Source organism: Lissotriton helveticus, chromosome 1_1, assembly GCF_964261635.1.
Source record: "Lissotriton helveticus chromosome 1_1, aLisHel1.1, whole genome shotgun sequence".
Lineage (NCBI taxonomy): Eukaryota > Metazoa > Chordata > Amphibia > Caudata > Salamandridae > Lissotriton > Lissotriton helveticus.
Genome location: NC_136057.1, coordinates 1,005,183,645 through 1,005,189,644, shown reverse-complemented (window position 1 = coordinate 1,005,189,644; position 6,000 = coordinate 1,005,183,645). Strand labels below are relative to the sequence as shown.

At 43.4% G+C, this 6,000-nt stretch overlaps 1 protein-coding gene across 5 annotated transcripts in view; it reads left to right on the top strand.

Annotated features, from left to right (window-relative positions):
- The first annotated feature begins 431 nt into the window (after positions 1 to 431).
- Positions 432 to 6,000, top strand: part of SMKR1 (small lysine rich protein 1) — a 126,627-nt gene continuing 121,058 nt past the window's right edge. Inside the window, exons 1-2 of one of the 5 annotated variants that reach the window (XM_078656043.1) lie at positions 434 to 654; positions 1,729 to 1,816. The gene's annotated coding sequence lies outside the window, so the exon portion shown is untranslated. Of the gene's footprint in view, positions 713 to 1,710; positions 1,817 to 6,000 lie in introns of all 5 variants that reach the window. The other 4 variants (XM_078656040.1, XM_078656047.1, XM_078656038.1 and 1 more) reach the window with 4 other exon arrangements.

Sequence of the window (6,000 nt, the reverse complement as noted above, 5' to 3'; positions counted from 1 at the left end):
AAAGTCAGAGTCAAGGTAAGATGAAGAAGTAGAAGTTTATTATATCAGCCCCACACCTTAAGGCGGTGCGTAGGTCAGTTAGTTAGAATCATTATGACAGTTGGGGGCAAGGGAACGGAACCAGGACAGGCGGAATGTAGGGGAACCAATCAGGTGACAGATGATGCCCTCGCGCAGGAGAGCTGGTAGGCACCACTTGCCAAAGGTTGCAGGGGGGAAACTAGAACTAGGTTACAACAGGCTCTCAACTTCTCAAGAAGCCAAATATAAAAATAATAACTTTGTTTGTATGACTTAAATCGAATTGTTCTGCATTGCCATTGGTTCGCGGTAAATACTATATTTAAGAACGCTGAGTTTCCTTCGATACAAGCAATGACCGCTGCTCGTGGTAATGACACGCGGTCAGGGGCGAGAGAGGCCAACATGGCCGCAGCGTTCTCGATTCTGTTTTAGCCCGTTCCCCTGACTGTTTAAAGAATCACAGCTTGGCAGGGGGTGGCTGTGCCGTACGCCGTCCCCATGGTAACGGACGCACATAGAGCCCGCTTGTCAGCATTGTCCTGTTCTGTTGGCAGGGAAGTCGCTGGCGTGTACCGCCCGAAGACTCTGCTCGCATGCCAGGAGACGACACTCACACCTGGGGCACAGCAGGTACCTGCTAGGACGTCTGAAGGGGATACGAGCGGTGGAGTGTGACTTTAAAGTGCAGGTGAATGTACATAGAAGACATGACAGGCACTTAGAAGAAGGGCAGGATGGGACTATTTTACGCAATGAACCTTAGAAGTTTGAAGACCTGAGTGGCATTTTATGGTGGATTGTCGCATCGTTTTGGAAACGGTGACTAGTAACGTTACATATCCCCCAGGTTTTGTCACTCAAACCAAGTTTGTGGCTTCCTAATGGTGCCAGTTTTTATGCAATCCCACAGAGCTGGCATTCAGTTTCACGAATGAATCCCGTTCAGCAGAACGTTTCACGTCTTTTCTTTCAAATCTCTTGGTACCAAACGGTTATTTGTTAGGTTTATTATTGAACCTCGATCCTAGCTGGCAGTTTCCATGGAAGGCTGTGTACTGTCTGAACGCTCTGGTGAGGTAATAATATTAATGGATAGTAGCCCCATCCTTTGAACTTTCATCTCCTTCACGTTGAGCTTCTTGGGATTGCTTATTAAAGTGTCACTTTTTTAGGGACATGACATTGTTCTGAGTTTGGAATACAAAATCATGACGTGGGTGCACCTTAGCTAAATAAATGTCCATGTTTTGGTTCTGAGGTTGGATCCATTAGCGGCTGCGGATTTGTAAGCGTGGTTGGGGGAGGTACTTAGCCTGAATTGCACAGACTTCCCAAGCTTATTGAGAAAATGGGGCTAAATAGCGCGTTTAACAGCTCTAAAAAAATTAAGGCATTCGCTATTATGTCGTTGGTTTTATAGACATGCAATTTCCAACTGTTCAACTGTGAGTCCTTGTTTTCAGGGCAAGCTCAAACACCCCTGGGGATATTTTGGGGGAGGGCATGGGGGTGTCCTCTGCCCAGAAATAAGAAATTGTTGGACCAAGCCATGCTTTTTATAGCAAAGTTCCCCAGATACATTGGTGCTAGAGCAGTAGGTTTTAAAGGCAGCTCAACTAGCCCGGAAATGGAGTTTGAAACAATCTTCTGTTATTTTTCAAAAAAGATAATAGTATGTTCTTACAGGTCCACGTTCCATTTCAGAACTGTGCAGTGAGAATAAGACATGCTGTTAAAAAGGATTAGAAATCGCTCCCACCTATTGCAGTCATGAAGTACCCAGTAAAGCAAGGTAATGCCATATGCACTAAAGAAAGTCACTAATAAGTGCCAACAAATCTGCATTAATTAGAACTGAAAAAGTTGTTTTAAATATTCTGTAAAGGCACTGAATATGTCCCAGAATGTCAGCTTGTTAGCATCCACAAATAACTTAATTTAATTGGCCAAAACATCATCTCATTTTCTAAAAACACATGCAAAGTCCTCAAATAGCTTTTTTAATTTTTAGTTACAAAATTGTTAGGTCATTTTAAGAAATGCACACATGATATCTCCAAATACCACTTTTTAGGTCTCGCCTAGGCAGCATAGATGCGCTGCTCTAGGAATGCCTTTAGCCATCGGGCTACACATCTCATGCTTGTGACGGCATCCACCTTGCGGGTGCGAGCAGCGGCACCCCACAAGCACGAGTGCATTACTTGAAAAGTGAAGACTACTCTCCCAAAAGCGCACGCTCTGCTCTCACAAGCGCGTGCGCGCTGCTCTCCCAAGCGCGCGCCCGCACCACTCGCGGGCTCACCTCCTGCTCCCCCTCTCTCTCACAAGTCCAGTCCCACCACAGTTTCCATTAACGCAGCCTGTGTCGGGCACCACAAATGGACTACCAACCCAGGACGGCTGGCCCCTTGCTCCCTACAGCTCTATGAGGACGATGTCTAGGCGCTATTCCATCACAGCTTTTGCATGGTGGGTCATCGGGCATCCTAAAGACACCCTTGTGTATATATGTAATATATTTGTAAAACATCAGGGCACTTTACTCCTCAAATACACACATCATGTGTCAATTTACAAAAGGCTTTTAAACGCTTTAATCCTCAGCAATTGACAATGTATCTACAATGTTTTAAAGACTGCACTCCTCCGATATATGCACACTGTATTCGCAAATCTTCCAGCTACTATACTCTGCTCCTTATGCGCGTTTACTGTTTTGCGTTTACTGAGTCTAGGCACTATTCTCGTCTGTATTCACATAACATATTCACCAGTCAAAATATCCAAGACTTATACTCCAATGGTGTGAATACACTTCTCCGCTATGCACAAAAATTTCATCAACATGTTTTCAAGTGTTGTATACTTTTAGGATTTAAACACATATTTTTCAAGGACCTTTAAACTAGGTTCCAGAGAAAAATTATTCACAAGGCTTTTAAGCGCTACACTTCCCGGTATGTACAAAAATGTAATCAATACGTTTTCTAAATTTAAACATATGTGTTTAAATTTAAGATTTAAACACATATGTTTCTAGGACCTTTAAACTAGGTTCTACAGAATAATTATGCGCAAAGCTTCTAAGTGCTACACTTTCCGGTATGCACAAATATGTAATCAACATGTTTTCAAGTGTTGTATACTTTTAGGATTTAAACACGTGTGTAGGACCTTTAAACTAGGTTCTACAGAATTCGCAAGGCTTCTAAGCGCTATGTGACCCTTGCACAGACGTATTACAATCATACCTTTTTAAATGCCACATGAACATGGAATAGATATAATGTATTTATACGATTCAAAGAACTACACATCTTGGGTACAGATGGAAGTGTTTCATAAATGCTATTCAGAGACGGCACAATGATTTTGAGTGTTAATCGCTCCCTCCTATCTTCTGCTATGATCTCAAAGTCACAAATCGAACGTTAGCCTTGCAATGTCAACTGTTCACTCTTCCAGTGTCACCTGATTGGACACTTTATTATTTGGTATTAGGAGTAAACCTATTATGTACCTCTTAGGAGTTGCAAAACTGCGACACCGAGCTCTGTTAAGCGTAATGTATTCACCTGGCTTCTAAGTGCTATAAAACTCGAGCCAAGATATGTATTTTTAAGGGTTCTGAGCACTACACACCTTGAATTAAGCCACAATGGTTTCATAACTTTCTATTCACTATACACAGCAGCAATAGACATTATGATCTCTATGTTCTGTATTTATATAGCACCCATGTCTCGGGCAGATATTATCTATTACTGATAACGGTTCTAAACGCTATACGCATTTGGTATTGGGACACCAGGTACACATCTAGGCACTATTTACATTAGGTTTAAACATAATACGTTCATTAAGTCTTTCAAGCCATATACGTTTCAAGTATAGATGATATATTGATAAGTCATCTAATTCATCTAAACTTCGTGCACTGGAAATACACTCACAAGGTTTCCAAGTGCTATACATTTTGGATATTCAAAAGGGTAGAATGTGTTTTACAACTCGGATACGAATATAATCTATTCATAAAGTTTCTAAATCCTGTACCACCCAGGTACAGGCATTAAATATTCATAGTGCCTCTATGAACTATATACCTCATCTTAAGACAATAGGGGGCCAATTAGGATGTTGGGCGGATCGCCACCGCCGGTGGCGATCCGCCCTACATCCTAGCCCGCCCGCCACCCATTTCCCCCCCGCCACATTAGTATGGCGGGGGGGCCGTGGCGGACGGGAAGACCGTCCGCCGCTTTTTCGCCCGGTCAATGAGTTGACTGGGCGGAAAAGGGTTTCATATGGTGGCGGTGTCTGCTAGACACCGCCATCCATATCAGGATGCAGGCGGGAGGGTGCCTTTCCATGACGGCGTTGCTGCCACGGAAAGGCATGCAGTGTTTGTGTTTGGGGGCCCGTTTCGGGGCCCCAGGATGTTGGGGGGTGGCACATGTGGGGTACCTATGGTACCCCCCAGCAGTTCCATGCACAACATGGCAGGCACCGCGCGGTGCCTGCCATGTTGTGCATGGAAGTGCACAACATGCCTTCCTGGCATTGTGGCGGGTGGTGCTGAGTGCACCGCCCGCCACAATGCCAGGAATGCAGGATGCGCCCGCCACTGTGGCGGGCGCATCCTAATTGCCCACACGGGACCCCCACCCTTATGGCGGGCACTCCCAATCCCCGAAAGGATGGCGGGCGGACAAAGTCCGCCCGCCATCCTAATGACCCCTCATGTTTTGATGGGGTTTATAACGTCATACCCCTCAGACAGAGACAATGCTGCGTTCACAAGAGTTCGAAGTTACTGAGTATTTTACTCATCAGACTCCATAGCTCTGTGCATAGATAGTTTTTCTAAGCCCTATACATTTCAGGCATCACAAATGTATTCCTAAGGCTTCTAGGCGCTCTACAGTTCGGATATAAACACTGAATGATTCATTGCTCTTCTTTGACTTTATAGCACAACTCACTTCTATAAAGTCAGTGTATATTATGTTACGTTGATGGATGCATGTTACATATAAGTATGATGTATATATGTATGTCGGAGCATTCGCCAGTTACTTGGCGCTATGTGCCAACTTCGCTCTTCATTCATTCAGCAAGGCTTCTCCACCGTTGGGAGCTACCCGTGGGCATATTGTATCCTAATTCTTTATTACATTTTTAAAAATAGGACAAATAATGACCAGTGGTCAAATACCATCGAAGGAACATAAAGCACTGATCATGCATAAACGTATAAGCAGAACAATGACAGAAGAAGAACAGAAGGAAAATTCTCAAAGTACTGCATGTACAAAAAATGATCAGTCGTTTCAACAATAAATAAATGTATGCACCAAAACAAAAGAGATTATGTAAATATTAAACTTTAAATAGCTATAAACCCATCAATAATAAGTGGATACTAAGAGATCGCATCATCAGAACTCTAAACAAGCATTGGCATATTCAATAGGTCTCGCCTTTGGGACCTTATAAGTGTTTTGCCATGCAACACTTGATGTTGTTGAACCAAGGATATTGTGCTGGATAACTAAACAATTATAAGGTCCCAAAGGCGAGACCGATTGGCTATGCCAATACTTGTGTCTTTTGGTTTTGACTAGAGACAGCTATATTATTAGCTGCCAACCTATTGTTTTCCAAAAACTCATGTAGAAAATGCCCACATCCGTACATACAAGGGCTTTCTTTCAGCCATCTTCATCCAGTGGTCTATCCAAGTGTCATTCACATTTTTTTTGTCCATCACAGCATACAATATGAGGCGTTTTCCAGGAGCTGATTTGGAGAGCACAAGAAAGGGCAGTACAGACAGGCAACAGCTAAATGACAGTATCCATCAAAACTCCTACCTCCTCCCCTTTTTCGCAGAGCATGGCAGAAGACAACCTGGAAAAGACACTTTTCAAATACATGCTTAGAATACATTAGCTAATTCCCACAATAACA